Genomic DNA, 17,106 nt, shown 5'->3' with positions numbered 1-17,106 from the left:
TTGGGAGGCTGAGGTGGGCAGATCACGAGGTTAAGGGATCGAGGCCATCCTGGTCAATATGGTGAAACCCTGTCTCTACTAAAAATACAAAAATTAAGCCAGGCACAGTGGCTCACGCCTGTAATCCCAGCACTTTGAGAGGCTGAGGCAGGCAGATCATGGGGTCAGGAGTTCGAGACCAGTTTGGCCAACGTGGCAAAACCCGTCTCTACTAAAAATAAAAATACAAAAATTACCCGGGCATGGTGATGTGCGCCTGTAGTCCCAGCTACTCAAGAGGCTGAAGCAGGAGAATTGCTTGAACCTAGGAAGTGGAGGTTGCAGTGAGCCGAAATTGCACCATTGCACTCCAGCCTGGGTAACAGAGCAAGACTCTGTCTCAAAAAAAAAAAAAAAAAAAAAAAGCCAGGCGTGGTGGCATGCGCCTGTAATTCCAGCTGCTGGAGAGGTTGAGGCAAGAGAATCGCTTCAACCTGGGGAAGCAGAGATTGCAGTGAGCCCAGATTGCCCCACTGCACTCAAGCCTGGGCAAGAGAGTGAGACACCATCTCAAAAAAAAAAAGTTCAACAACGAAACAGAAAGAAGAGGGAGAAAGAAAAGAACGAAAGGAAAGGAAAAGGGAGGGGAAGAGAGGGGAAGGGAAAGGGAGGGGAGGGGAAGGGGAAGGGGAAGGGAGGGGAGGGGAGGGGGAGGGGAAGGGAAAGGTAGGGGAGGGGGGGGGGGAGGGTGCAGGGCAGAAGGGAAGGGGAGAGGGGGGAGGGGAAGGGAGGGAAGGGAAGGGAATTTGCAAGGCCAAATCCCAAACCAGTTTCTTACCTATTGATGGGGCCCATGCTGGAGATGACTCTCTGCCTGACGCAGAAGCAAATGAGCTCACCTTCCTTGATGGAAAAACTCCTACCAAAAAAGGTTTTTTTAACAGCAAATAAACCTCAGACTCCCAGCTGAAAAACGTTGGAAAATCAGGGATCCCTGGAGAAAAGAAGTCCCAGACTTCTGCAAATTGTCCTGTCGGTTCGGGGTATAAGGTGCCCAAGCTGGTACCAAGCACTGAAAGGTGAACTGCCACAGGCCAGGTCACTTTCAGTCAGGATCCCTCTGTGGTTGCCAGATGTCAGTTGAAGTAAACAACGAGACACATCTCAATCATTTTAGGAGATTTATTTGCCAAAGTTAAGGACACACCCAGGAGACAGGTCTATGCCTTTTTCTGAAAATGATTTTGAGGGCTCCAAATTTAAAGAGGAAAGGGTGGGATATTGAGAAGCACAGTTTTTTACATAAAAGGGGACAGAGGAAAAATGTGGGGAATCTGCATTTTACATAACAGACAAAATGGGGTAGGAAAAAAATCAGATACGCATTTGTGTCTGGCGGGCCAGGGTGACTGCACCTGTAAAGATAAGTTATCAAGTTGCACTGCCATGGTGAAGCTTGAAGATCTCACCAGGAATTTTCTTGTGTGCAAAATATGGGGGAGGTGTGTAGCTTTTCATCTTGTAACCATCTTATTTAGGAACCACAAGGGGGAGACTGATTTGTGAGACCCAGTTCCCAGCTTGACTTTTCCCTTCAACTAAATGAGTTTGGGGTCCCAAAATTTAATTTCCTTTCACATTATATATAAAATAAGTAAAACCATGACTAAGACTATCTCAGGAGTACAGGATAAGTTGAACACTGTAAAATCTATACATGTATATAAAATAGGAACAGAAAATAGCCCGGTAAAAGCCTTCTAGCAAACTAGAAATAAAAGATGTTATTTTATTTTGTAAATATACAGGGTATCTAAAATAAACTAAAGCAAATGTACATAAACTATTAAAAGCTTGTTTTTTAATGTCATAAACATGATAATGATGCTGCTGTAAACATTTTTGTTAACTATTGCATCTGTGGTCCCAGTCAACAGATTAAAATGAGAAATGTTATACAATTATACTTGCAAAGAAGAATTAGTCAATAAACTAGTACCTAAATAATTGGTTCTACCTAGGTAGATTGGATACCTGAAGAGCAACTCACACAAAAAAATTGTTCACATAGATTAAGAAATTAAAATTTTAGGAGAAAATACAGGAAAATATTGTATTATAACTGGGGTAAAAATTTTCTAAACATGGCACAAGATAAAAATAATGCATAAAATATGTTAGACTATATCAATTTTAAACTTTTGATTATTAATAACATAAACGTTTTACTACAGATGATGCAAAGGCAAAGCATAATTGGGAGAAAATATTTTTAAAAACATATTATAAAAGATTGGTATTTTAAAAATATATATTACAGACTGGGCATGGTGGCTCACACCTGTAATCCCAGCACTTTGGGAGGCCAACACGAGTGGATCACCTGAGGTAAGGAGTTCAAGACCAGCCTGACCAACGTGGTGAAACCTCATCTCTATTAAAAATACAAAAAAATTAGCCAGGTGTGGTGGTGTGCTCCTGTAATCCCAGCTACTTGGGAGGCTGAGGCAGGAGAATCACTTGAACCCAGGAGGCGGACGCTGCAGTGAGCCAAGATCGCACCATTGCACTCCAGCCTGGGCAACAGGAGAGAAACTTCGTCTCAAAAATAATAATAATTATTTTATATATATATAAACAGACTATGTATGAATTAAATAAGAAAAAGACATTAAATATAGGAGAGATGGCAAGTCTTGGAATACAAATGATCAATAAACTTACGAAAAATTCCAACTTCATTGGTAACTATGAAAATGCTAATTAAAACTATAAATGATACACCTTTCTAATTCACCATTTTGTCAAAAAATTATGTCTAGTAATTCAAAGAGTTGGTAAAAATATGGAGTAATTGGAATTCACAAATATCCACTGGCAATAAGATTGATTTATAAATTGATGTATATTTATACTATGCAGCTGTGAAAATGGACAACTACAGCTATGCTAAGCAACATGAAATAATAAAAAATTATAAAGTAAGTCACAGATACAAAATGGTAAAATTTATATAAACGCAAAAAACAGGCAACACTAAAATGTATATGGTTTATAGATAAAATTGCAAAAATTAATAACACAAAATTCAGATGGTGGTTACTTTGGATAGGAGGTTAATAAGAGACTTCAGAGGTATTCACTTCTCAGGAGTTTGTGAGGGTTTCATGAAGCCAGACTCAAAATTTTATGAGAGTAGAGACCAATACTTTCTTCATTTTATTTCCTAAGCCTAGCAAAAAGGATGACACATTGTGTGTGCTCAACACACATTTATTGGTTAAATGAATAATTACATGCCCTTTGTAAACTGTCAAGCTATGCAAATTAAGACATTATTATTAGTTACCATAGCTTAGTTAATAGAATCAAAGGGTAATAAACCGTAGCAGTCAGCACTATTAAAAGTTTAATGTTAACCCAGCACTCGGGTAAAATAAATTGAAATTTTTCTGTAATCCTAGCACTTTGGGAGGCCAAGGTGGGCGGATCACATGAGGCCAGGAATCTGAGACCAGCCTGAACAACATGGCAAAACCCCATCTCTACTAAAAATACAAAAATTAGCCGGGCGTGGTGGCGCATGCCTGTAATCCCAGCTACTCAGGAGGCTGAGGCCTGAGAATTGCTTGAACTCGGGAGTCGGAGGTTGCAGTGAGCTGAGATCGCGACACTGTACACCAGGCTGGGCGACAGTGTGAGACTCCGTCTCCAAATTAAAAAAAAAAAAAAATTTTTTTAAAGTTGTGACCATTACAATTACATGTAAATTGCCACATGAAGATGGAACATGAAATCTGACTTCAGGTGAGCATAATTTGAAAGGAAAAGGCAAAAAGAGAGAAAAGAGATAAAAAGGATGAAAACTTAATTGGGTCAAATCTGCAAGTTCTACCCTGTGCTTCTTTTTAGGAAACAGTTTTCTCCTCTCCTGGCGCAGAGGGAGGCTGCCTGGGGGAGCCTGGGCCCCTCTGTCCTCCTCGCGGTGGCAGTGGCTGTCTGCTTAGGCATGAGGCGCGCCGCAATGCCCTGGGCCTGAAGCTGCCGGGCCCCGCCCCTCCTTCTTCCCCTGGACTCTTCCACGGTGTGTCTGTGGCCTTGTGTCTTCCTGTGCGTCCCTCTAATGAAAGGGGCGGTGGCAGCATGAGGTTGGTAGCAGGAACTGGCTCCGCAGGTTGAGGAGGGCTCGCCCAGCTGTGGGAAATGCTCTAGTTGACATCGGCTTCCTGTGCACCGATCTGGGCCTCGACCCAGGGTTACACACGAGGCGTCCCTGGCCTGGGCGACCCCGGGGGCGGGCGCTCCGGCTGCTGCTGCGGTTCCTGCTGTGCTTGGCTGGGCCGCGGCTGGGACCAGCGCCCACCAGAAGTGCAGGAGCCGCCCCGCAGGCGGGAGGAGGTGGTAGCCATGGTCCCTGAAAACCAGGCTCTGCTGACAAATCTCAGACGCCAGGAACAGAAGAACCGAGAGAGCTGCAAGAGTTTGAGCCAAACGGGCGGACTGTTGGAGTAGCTGAGGATGAAGCTGCCGGAACTCCTCAAAGTGGAACAGCAAAGCCAGCACCAGAGATGGACAAGAAAAACAAACTATCAACGAAAATTAGCAGAAATCAAAGTTAGATGCTAAAGCAGGGAAAAACCGTTCACGCCACGATAGAAACGGAGTTGATGATGGAGTCTGAGAAACGAACTTAGGGAGAGAAAGAACAGCAGTGAACATGGTCAGGTGCTAACAATTCTAGTCCACTGGACCCCACCATCCCTAGGATAGTAAATACCATCCCAGTCATCACCCAGCAAGTTACCACCGCAGCATTTCCAGTGTGTTCCAAAAAAAAAAAAAAGGTGATTCTTAACACAAGTGCAAATAAAGTCATTTATCATATTTTTAATCCAAACTGTCATAGTTTACATTTTAACGTTCTTTATTGTGCTAAAACCTTTGGTTTTTTAATTTAATTTATTTTGGGATAGAGTTGTTGCCCTATTGCCCTGGCTGGACTGCAGTGACGCGATCTCCGCTCACGGGAACCTCCGCCTCTGGGGTTCAAGCAATTCTCCTGCCTCAGCCTTCCCAGTAGCTGGGATTACTGGTGCCTGCCGCCACTCCCAGCTAATTTTTGTATTTTTAGTAGACACAGGGTTTCATCATGTTGGCTGGGCTGGTCTCAAACTACTGACCTCAAGTGATCTGCCTGCCTCGGCCTTCCAAAGTGCTGGGCTTACAGGGATGAGCCACCATGCTCGTGCTCGGAAGAACTTAGTTTTTTAAAGTGGCAGCCACAATTTTTGTCTGTCTGGATATATTTTGGACTTTTGTATATTAAATATAATGTAAAATACAAACTTTATTATGTTTTAGGTAATCTAATATTGATGTATACAAACTTTACAGATTACTGTAGGATTCAGCAAACGATGTATGACATTTATGTCTAGTTTTTGATGTATTAATTTTATTTTAGAAAAGATTGGCTTCTTTAAAAATGTCTCCAAAAATGTTGGCTTATTTTATAAAATGCCAAAATAGTCAAAAAATGTAAAATACCATTTTGCATTTTACAAAAAGTAAAATACTATTTTGCCATTTTATACAATAAGCCTGAATTTGCCATACTGTATGAATACTGGTACTCAATTAAAACACCAAATATTGTAATCAAAATTATTTAAACAGTATGTTTATATAATATCTCAATTTTTAACTACAGTGATAGACATAAACAAATATTTCATAAATCAAACCTATTAGTATTAGGTTTTATTTAGAAGTAATATATATAAAAGATCTGTTCAAAATGAATATTTTTCAAAATAATTTGGTGTTTTCAAATATGCTAAAGTCTTATTTTGATCAGAGTAAGCCTGGGGATAGTTGACTTATTTCACTTTTTTGTATAGTATGTTCCAAATTTTCTAGTTTAACTTAATATTGATTGATGATGGGTAAACATTTTTAAAAATATTATAGGCCTGTTAAATTGTCAATGTTTTTAATTTTAAAATTCTGTCTTTTAATATTGTTTCAGGGATTTAGGTCTAGTTGAATCCACACAACCTGTTAATCATTGTCACCTGCCAGATTCCAATTCACTGTCAGTGTGCCTGTATGACTCTTCTTTCCATATTCTTTGAATTAAATTTGTATTACTCATTTGAAAGTTATATAATACAGCTCATACATTTCAAATAAAATCACCATGTAAAATGAATTCTGGCTTAGTATAAAGAAGCTGTTACAATCTTAGTGTTACATATATAGATGGATGTGGCTCAACAATTTAAACAAAAATATTGAACTATAACATGTGTTGCCATGAGTCAGCCTCTAATGAGTTTATAGATAAATCCAGATATCATCATATTTATCCAGTTGTGTTCAATACCTCTAAAGTTGGTGTATCAAGAATTCTTATGCTGTCTGAGAAAACAGATTCTACTGTTACCTAAGAAATCAGCTGGAAGGCATTTTTACAATCTTGCACCACATAAGGAAAAACTGAAAGGTAGTACTAATAAATGCAAACTACATCACCTAGAAAATGGGAATCCAGAATATCACTTTCAATATTTAAGTGTTGGAACTTTTCGTAAAAAAATAAATATGATAAAATAAACCTTTTGGTAAGTTTTGTGTAGCTTAACATCAGCATAAAATAGAAAAAAAAAATCTTAAAAATAAAAACAATAACCTACACTAAAAAACAAAACAAAACTAGCATCCAATTCATATATATTGATCTTTGTGTTGGGAGAGTCTAAAGCAGAACATTTGATGGACTTGATACAGTTATTTTTACCATATGGGCATACTGATAAAATCATCTATATTTAATTAGACTAGAACATGTTGGCTGGGCTCAGTGGCTCACACCTGTAATCCCAGCACTTTGGGAGGCCGAGGTGGGCGGATCACCTGAGGTCAGGAGTTCGAGAACAGCCTAGCTAACATGGTGAAAACCCGTCTCTACTAAAAAAAAACAAACAAACAAAAATTAGCCGGGCGTGGTGGCGCATGCCTGTAATCTCAGCTAGTCTACTCAGGAGACTGAGGCAGGAGAATCGCTGGAACCCAGGAAGCAGAGGCTGCAGTGAACCGAGATCATGCCAATGGACTCCAGCCTGGGCAACAGAGCAAGACTCTGCCTCAAAAAAAAAAAGTCTGCATCTTAAAAATACTACTTTGTACTATGAATAATAAATGTAAAGTCTATTCTCAAAAGGATCCTGATTCTCAACCCAACATATATGGCAACCCATTCCTCTGGTTCGTCCCAACTGAGGCCTCATTAAGGCTCAAATATGGAGTGAGAGAAACACAACAGAGCATGTGAAATAAGACGGATGAGGTAGAATGTTCAGCTCTGAGGCTCAGGAATTGCCTGGAGCATCCCAATATAATGATGGTCAACTGTGAAGCTTACTATGTAAAAATAAACATAAAATGAACATTGGTGAAAGTCTCTGGAATTATAAAGAGTTGTGCCAAAAGGACTGAGCCAGGATGACAGGTATTTAAGAAGTAAGGCAAATGTTTACTAGCACATAAATATTTGTTCCAAAGTTTATTACAGTAGCAATATTTTCAGTAATGTCAGCTTTCTCAAGCTAAGGATGCCATAGACAAACTAAGACAAGTGCCTAATATATTGTAGGCAATTAGTTTCTAAATTCGACAAACTTGCAATAATTTTATAAATTTCACTGAACTCTGTTTCATGTATATATCTCACTGAAAGGCACTATCTAGTAGCTGTGTCCTTCAGTTTTTTCTGGGATTTTCTGTTGCTGGATTCCAAATCAAATCAACTTTATTTGAATCCTAGTCATTTCTAAAGTTCCAGATTTAATAACAGAAAGAAAGGAGAAATTAAGTTACCCCAAACAGTCCATATTTAATGTATGTGATTCCCCAAAAGAACCAAATATTACACAAAACAACAGTGGGTTTAAAATTCAACCTAAATTCAAAGGTAGCAGTTAACACCATATGCAAAAATTAGCAAAGTCACAATGTAGAAACTCTTAGTCTGTTATTCCAGAAAAAATAATAACATTTTTATTTTGGCATTTTTTGGAAAAAATAAATACATTAACTATGACAAAATATACCCACTAAACTATAATATAGGAACTTTGAAATATAAATGATTTTGTTCTTATTTTTAAACATTTACTGTAATATTTTCAGACAAGGCTTTCAGTGAAAAATACTTATAGCTACCATGTATGAATTAAAACAGTCCTGGGGGAATAGTACTTTTTATTAATAATGAAGATTGAAGCTCTCAAGTGATACAGCAGGAGCACCGTCAACTCAGACAAACACCGCCACTTTAAGTTCTAGCTCCCTTTCTAGCCTCATGCATTTCAAAGAAATCACTTCTCTTCTAACTACAAGCAGCCAGAAAGAGCAGACGGTAAAATACAGGTAAGACAGCTCAGGGAGGGCACAGTGGCTCACGCCTGTAATCCCAACACTTTGGGAGGCCAAGGCGGGCGGATCACGAGGTCAGGAGTTCAAGACCAGCCTGGCCATCATAGCAAAACCCCATCTCTACCAAAAACACAAAAAAATTAGCTGGGTGTGGTGCACGCGCCTGCTCGGGAGGCTGAGGCAGGAGAATCGCTTGAACCCAGGAGGTGGAGGTTGCAGTGAGCGGAGACCATGCCATTGAACTCCAGCCTGGGTGACACAGCAAGACTCCCTCTCAAAGAAAACAAAAACAAAAACAGCCAGCTTGGGCACAGAGGGAGGTGGGGGGAAAGTCTCTTGAGTAACTGCCAAACTTCACCTTCATACAATGGGCCCCAGTAACACAGTGGGCCTTAATAAGCACATTCTTTCCCCTTCGGGTGCACTAAGATAGGGAAGCTAAAAGCAGACTGGGGGGATATGCCTGCAGCTGCAGAAAGATGTATGGGAACAGACACACAACTCTCCCTCCCAGATAAGCACAACAAAGAGACACAGAAGCTGTCCAAGCCTCCAATTAACTCTCCCACCCTGAATCCTTAAAAATTTTTAGTCTGTAAAAGAATGTGGCTCTGACCTAACTCAGCCAGCTGCCCCTCTAGGTTTATTCAAAATAAACCTGTCCCTGTTGACTGTCAAGCCACCCTTCGTGTTTCTCTCCTCTTTCTGTAATTCTTACGCCAAGGATGTAAAATAGTTTCCCCTGGGAACACAGCTAATGACCCAAATGAAGCTCAAATGAAGGCATTTAACATTCATAACTTATATCTTAAAAATAAAATACTCCTGAATGTAAAAAAAAAAAAAGGAAAAAAGATATAAAAACAAATGAGAGAAAAGGAAGGAAATGGATTACTCACAATATCTAAGGTATGGAATCAACCTAAGTGTCCATCAACAGGTGAATGAAAAAAGAAAATGTGGTATATTTACACAATGGAATGCTACTCAGCCCTGTGGGGGAAAAAAAAAAGGAACTCTTGTTATTTGCAACAACATTGATGAACCTGGAGAACATGATGCTAAATAAGACGACACAGAAAAAAACTTTCATAATATAATTTCTCTATAGAGTGTAAAAAGGTTTAAACTCATAGAAGCATAGAGTAGAATGATGATTGCCTGGGGCTGGGAGTGGAGGAGATGTTGGTCAGAAAAAATGGGTCTGATTTTGTGAAGAGACAAAGACTGAGCGGTTGTGGCTACATTGCCGACCTCAAGCAGCAGTCGGCTTCTCCTCGTAGAACCTGGGAGTAGGAGACTCAGAATTGAATCTCTTCTCCTTCCTTCCTCCTGTTTTTGGCTTTGTGGAAACCTTATCAAACACAATGGCCAGCAATGTTACCAACAGAACAGATCCTCGCTCCATGAACTCCCATGTGTTCATTGGAAATCTCAACACTTTTGTGGTCAAGATGTCTGATGTGGAGGCAGTCTTTTCGACGAACAGCAAAATTGTGGGTTGCTCTGTTCATAAGGGCTTTGCCTTCGTTCAATAGGTAAATGAGAGAAATGCCCCGGCTGCTATAGAAGAGAGAAGGGCATAATAATTGCTGGCCAGGTTTTACATATTAACCTGGCTGCAGAGCCAAAAGTGAACAGAGGAAAAGCAGGTGTGAAATGATCTGCAGCGAAGATGTATGGGTCAGTAACAGAACACCCTTCTCCATCGCCTCTATTCAGCTCCTTTTGACTTGGACTGTGACTTTCAGTGGGATTATTTTGAAAGGATGTACAATTACCCAGCACATTTTCCTCCTTCTCCTCCTATTGCTCAGCCTGTAGTGCCCTCGAAACATCAGCGTGTATCAGAAAACACCTCACGAAGGGGCAAAAGTGGCTTCAATTCTAAGAGTGGACAGCAGGGATCTTCCAAGTCTGGAAAGTTGTAAGGAGATGACCTTTAGGCCATTAAGAAGGAACTGACCCAGATAAAAAGTGGATTCACTCCTGGAAAACCTGGAAAAATGTAAAAGAGCAGACAAGCAGTAGAGATGAAGAATGATAAGTGAGAAGAGGAACAGAGCAGGAGCTCAGTGAAGAAAAATGAGATTAATGTGAAGTCTGAGGGGGGCGCAGATGACTCTGCTGAGGAGGGGGATCTACTGGATGATGATAATGAAGATGGGGAATGGCCAACTGGGGTTGACCAAGGATGATTAAAAAGAGGCTGAGGAAGTAGAGGATGACAGTCAGTGCCAATGGCAAAAATGACTCTTAAGCACATAGTGGGGGTTAGAAATCTTATCCCAGTATTTGTTTACCTACGTGCTTCTCTAAGATCAAATTTTTTACCAGATCTCCTCTAGTATCTTCAGCACATGCTCACTGTCCTTGTCCTTCCCATGTTAATTCATATTGCCCTGCACCTAAGTCCCATTTTCACCTCCTTTGACACTCCTAGTAGTTTTGTTAAGTCTTACCCCATAATTTTTCCTTTTTTTTTTTTTTTTTTGAGACGGAGTCTCGCTCTGTCGCCCAGGCTGGAATGCAGTGGCCGGATCTCAGCTCACTGCAAGCTCCGCCTCCAGGGTTTACGCCATTCTCCTGCCTCAGCCTCCCGAGTAGCTGGGATTACAGGTGCCCACCACCTCGCCCGGCTAGTTTTTTGTATTTTTTAGTAGAGACGGGGTTTCACCGTGTTAGCCAGGATGGTCTCAATCTGCTGACCTCGTGATCCACCCGTCTCGGCCTCCCAAAGTGCTGGGATTACAGGCTTGAGCCACCGCGCCCGGCCAATTTTTGCTTTTAATTTTGAAACCTCTTTATGACTTAACAATAAAAAGGATGTGGGTTTTGTTTTTGTTTTTGTTTTTCCCTGAGATGGAGTCTTGCTCTGTTGCCCAGGCTGGAGTGCAGTGGTACAATCTCGCCTCACTGCAACTTCTACCTCCCAGGTTAAGCAATTCTCCTGCCTCAGCCTCCGGAGTAGCTAGGATTGCAGGCACGCGTCACCACGCCTGGCTAATTTTATTTTGTAATTTTAGTAGAGACGGCGTTTCAACATGTTGGCCAGGCTGGTCTTGAACTCCTGACCTCGTGATCCACCTGCCTCAGCCTCCCAAAGCGCTTGGACTACAGGCATGAGCCACTGTGCCCGGCCGGATGCATGGTTTTTATCAACTGACTCCAAAATTATCTTGTTATGCAGAAAGTTTTTTTCATTCATACATAATTTCAGTAGTTGCTTCCCTAACTGCAAAAGCAATCTCATTTAGTTGCGTAGCTCCTAAAAGCAGCTTTGAGTTAGAAGTATGTGCGCTACACCCCCACATAAGTGTGATTTGTGGGGCAGTTCAACACAAATATAACAATGTGTTTTTGTGAATGAGTTGGCATGTTAAATGCATCCTCTAGAAAAATAGTGTTATAGTCTTAAGATTTGCTTTTTAAGGTTGATACTGTGGGTTATTTTTGTGAGTAGCCTGATGTTTGAGACCTGTTTTTCTCAAAATAAACAAGTTCTTACTAAACCAGAAATTTGGAGGAAAAAAAGCAATGTTTTCTCTACATTTCCTACCTTAACAAATAAGTTATTCTCTCAGTTTTGATTCACCAGGGGATTGAATCATATCCTGAAGAATCAAAACCGAATAATGTATCTGTTAAGGCAATGCAGGTTGTACACTAAAATTTCAGATGCTTAGAATAATATATTTTTTGCTCACATCATCATCGTCTGTGAGCCTTTTTTTTTTCTTTTGAGAAGGAGTCTCGCTTTGTTGCCCAGACTGGAGTGCAGTGGCACTAGATCTAGTTGAATCTGCTCAACCTGTTTATCAGTGTCAGGTGTCAGATTCCAGTTCACTCTCGGTGTGCCTGTATGACTATCAGTGCGCCTGTATGACTCTTCTTTCCATAGTCTTTGAATTAAATTATTACTTATTTGAATGTTATATAATACAGCTCATACATTTCAAATGAAACCACCAGGTAAAATGAGTTGTGGCTTAGTATAAAGAAGCTGTTAGCAACTCAGTATTACATATACAGACAGATGCGGCTCAACAAGAATTTAGACAAAAATAATGAACTATAATGTGTTGCCATGATTTAGTCTCTAATGAGCTTATAAATAAATCCAGACTTCAGCACATACAGTTTTGTTCAGTACCTCTAAAGGTGGTATATCAAGAATTCTTATGCTACGGAGAAAACAGATTCTGCCAATACCTGAGAAATCAACTGGAAGGTTTTTTTTTTTTTTTGAGGAGTTTCACTTGTCGCCCAGGTTGGAGTGTAATGGCACGATCTTGGCTCACTGTAACCTCTGCTTCCCGGGGTTCAAGCGATTCTCCTGCCTCAACCACCTAAGTAGCTGGGATTACAGGCGCGTGCTACCACACCCAGCTAATTTTTGTATTTTCAGTAGAGATGGGGTTTCACCATGTTGGTCAGGCTGGTCTCAAACTCCTAACCTCAGGCGATCCTCCCACCTTGCCTCACAAAGTGCTGGGATTACAGGGGTGAGCCACCACACCTGGCCATCTGTGAGTTTTTTGTCTGCTTAAGAAGCCTTAATCTTTCAAGGATTGTATCTTCTTTCATTTTCTATCTGCATCTTCCTTTTTCTTTAGCCAATGGATGAAAACAATGTGTCAGAGAAGACACATTTGCTTCTTATCCACACATCACTTCCACTCATTACTAGTCAATATGGGTAGAGCTGAGAATAGCAGTATCCTGGCAGGACAGCCACTTCCTAGCAATAAAAACACACTAAAAAAATCATAAATCTTCTTTAAAAAGCTAACATGTTTTAAACAAAATAAGTATATGCCTCAATAATAAAGTGCTTGTGGTAAAATATTACTTTTGTTGATCTCTATTGAGCTCGGGTAATATTTGACCAAAAGATAGCAAATATACAGCGGAAAAATATTACTTTAAATAAGAATGTTGTGAAGTTATTCTGTCAATACTATTATGACCTCATACTAATAGTCTCATCTATAGTTGTGCAACATCAAATGCTACTTTTTATTAAAAGTTGTATTTTATATAAGTATTTCATTTATATCACCCTCTTTCACTATTTCAATGTCTTCTTCCGTTTATATCAGTAGAAAACAGGCCAGCTGGTGTCAGGAAAGAACATGCTACTATCGCTGTTTTAACGATGACGATGAAGAGCACTTGTTTGGGTGGTATTCAAGTGCCAAACACTGTTATTTGGCTTAAAGTACTGGTTTCCTATTTTTCCCTAAATTTATTGATAATATACAATTTTTTAGCTAAGAAGATTTTATCTCATTCATATGTTTTATGGAATTTGGTTTATGTTTAACTGTTTCTGATTTATCTGGAATGTGAAAATTTTCCATGAATCCAAATTGAGTACTAAAAACAATCTTTTACTAAAAGCCTTTGAGGCAAAGATTCATACTTTTTTTGTAATATGGAAGAAATGTGTTAACCATGTATACAGTAATCACTCTGAATACAGCACTCTCAGTGCCCAGTATTCACCCTGAGTCACTCAGAAAAAATTGGTATCTCTGCAAAGACACAGAAAAAGGTGCCAAAAGGACATGCACCACATTGCACATAAATGCTTTTCACATGCACCTATTAGGGTCTTAATTTAATGGGCTGTTATTTGCATGTCCAGATGCTTCCTGAATCTAGTCATACAATTTTTTGGCAGCTAATGGCATCTTTTACCCATTAGTTTCATATAATTATTTGTCTGGCTGGAAAATAAATTTTTTGTCAGTTTACTCTAAATTGAGAGACTAGATTTGCAATCTTCAATCTTTCAGTGTTAAGGTAAATCAGAGAAGAGCTATGTGTTATGTAGCATGCATTTTTCTGCCCATCAAAATTCTTGTATTGCCTTGGAAACCCCAGGGAGCCATCTAAATTACACTCCCTTTGAATACGTTAGCCAGAATTTTAGATTTTAAAAGGTCAAGAACATAATGATGGAGTAAAGCGAAAATCATGTCTTTGCTCCGTGTTAGTAATCAGGCCATTTCAAAAAGCATAGCAATTATGCCAACCCATTGAAAAAATGTGGTTTTGATGAATTTTATTCTACTTCAAATGTTTCATCCAATTGTTACTTTTATCATGTTAAACTAAGAAAAACTATATACATAACTCCATGCATTCTAGACATAATCATATTGTGTTTAAAGTACAATATTGTATTACAGTATAGTAAAATCCTCTGTAATTAGATATCAATTATTAATAAATTTATTATGTCTTCAAGGTATTTCAATTGTACAAATAATTAGGTATGCTTTTTCATAATAAGTTCAATTCTAGGAGGGTACACACTAGTCTCCACGGTATGCTTGTAATGAGTAGTGTAAAACTGGGCTACCAGAATGGTGCAGACATGCTGATTTAATTATAGTAAGAATGAGATCCCTTGTTGGTAGACTGTTGATGTTCCAGAGGCTGATCATTCACTACGGCTTACTAAATGTCATTCCATAGTGCCAGTGAGCTCTTTCATCCAGGTTGTTTATTCCTCCAATTGATGTAATCATCTGTTGTCTTCTCTGTTTATCTTAGGTTATCTCAGATGAGAGGTGATTTTTTTTTTTTTTTTTTTTTTTTGCATAAATTAGACTCCTTTTTTTTCCCCTCTGCCATGAGATCCTCCTGTCCTCCCTACTGGAAGCACCATATGGGAGGCAGGAATGATACCAATATACAAATATATTTCCTGCTGTATGGCTACCATAAGCAGCTTACAGCATGGCCCAGCTAGAAATCACTTACTTCCAGGCCAGCTGAAGTGTTTTTCTATTATGTATCCCTTTCTCTTAAAAGCATCTCTGATTCAGTTTAGCCCAATCATGATAATCTCCCTTTTGATGGCCACAAAGGCAACACATTAGTGACCTAATTTTATGAGTAATTTCACACCACAGTGACAGTTTTACACTCAAGAGGAAAGGATTACACGGCAGGTGTGAAACAGACTGGGAATCTTGAGGATCATCTTAGAATTTTGCCCATCCACCTGAATAGACTTTTAAAGTAGTCTTTTAGTTTTTTGTTTTTTTTTTTTTGAGACAGAGTGTCGTTCTGTGGCCCAGGCTGGAGTGCAGTGGCACGGCGCGATCTCGGCTCACTGCAAGCTCCGCCTCCCGGGTTCACGCCATTCTCCTGCCTCAGCCTCCCAAGTAGCTGGGACTACAGGCGCCCACCACCACGCCTGGCTAATTTTTCGTATTTTTAGTAGAGACGGGCTTTCACCATGTTAGCCAGGATGGTTTTGATCTCCTGACCTCATGATCCACCCACCTCGGCCTCCCAAAGTGCTAGGATTACATGTGTGAGCCACCGCACCCAACCTAGTCTTTCAGTTTCTTTTGTTATCTAAGTAAACACAGATAATACCTGCAAACAATAATTAATTACTTTCCAATTTTATTCACAACAAATATTAACTAATTTTTTTCTGGCTTAAATTATTTCTTTTTAATGTACTATTTTATACATTCATGCACAGATATAACAATGAAAATGTATCCAATTATTCAATTTCTAAAAATTTTGTATTTAAAATGAGTGTTTAAAATAGTTACTTTCTGTTTGAAGTTTTTTATTGTTGTACTCAAGAGTGTTATCTCTGTAGACAAAGTTGCCTGTGGTTTAATATTGGCTCTGCTATTGTGAGCAAGTCATTTCTCTCAGTGGCTCTGTTTCTTCCTCTGGTAAAATGAGGGTAAATAATGATATCTATGTTATTAAGTTACTGTGAGAATTAAACTTATTAACACATATATAGTGTTATGGTCAGTACTCAGTAGAAATTAGCTAATTTTAATAATATATGCTGAATTACATTAATACATGCTTTAACACAGAAATATTTTTCCATAAGACATGACTTTTTCAACCAATAGACAAATATATATTTATATTAATTATTTTTAAAATGTGGTATAAACAATGAAATACTATTCAGCATTAAGAAAGGGTAAATCCCATTATTTGAAACAAGATAGATAAATTTAGAAGACACTATGATAGATGAAATAAGCCAGACACAGAAAGAGAAATACTGCATAATCTCGTTTATATGTAGAATTTAATAAAGTTTTACTCAAAAAAGTAGAAAGTGGAGTAATGGTTACCAGAGCCTGGGGGTGGTTGGAAGGAAACAGAGAGTTGTTCATCAAAGGGTACAAAGTTTCAAATAGGGTAAATAGGTTTTGAGATCTATTGCACAGGAGAGTGACTATAGTAAACAACAATATATTGTGTATTTCAAAAGAACTAGGAGTACATTTCAAATGTCTCACCACAAAGGATAGGTAAGCGAGGTGATAGATATGTTATTCAACTCAACTTAATTATTCCTTTTTTTGTTTTTTCTGAGATGGAGTTTCGCTCTTGTCACCCAGGCTGGAGTGCAATGGCACGATCTCGGCTCACCACAACCTCTGTCTCCCGGGTTCAAGTGGTTCTCCTGCCTCAGCCTCCTGAATAGCTGGGATTTACAGGCGTGAGCCATCCATATTATATGCGTATATTAAAACATCACATTGTACCCCATAAATGTATACAACTCTGATTTGCCATTTTAAAATACTATTAATACTTTTCTTAGAAAAAAGAGAAATAAACTAAGAATTTGGGCCAGAGAAAAAAGTGTTTTTTCATCTTAAAATTCCAGGATATATATAT

General features: G+C 39.2%; 1 pseudogene; it reads left to right on the top strand.

The window, feature by feature from the left end:
• The first annotated feature begins 9,396 nt into the window (after window positions 1-9,396).
• LOC103882799 lies at window positions 9,397-10,871 on the top strand (annotated as a pseudogene).
• The last annotated feature ends 6,235 nt before the right edge of the window (window positions 10,872-17,106 follow it).

Source organism: Papio anubis, chromosome 4 (assembly GCF_008728515.1).
Source record: "Papio anubis isolate 15944 chromosome 4, Panubis1.0, whole genome shotgun sequence".
Taxonomy (NCBI): Eukaryota; Metazoa; Chordata; class Mammalia; order Primates; family Cercopithecidae; genus Papio; species Papio anubis.
Note: the sequence above shows the minus strand (reverse complement) of the source record. Positions and strands in the feature narration are given on the sequence as shown.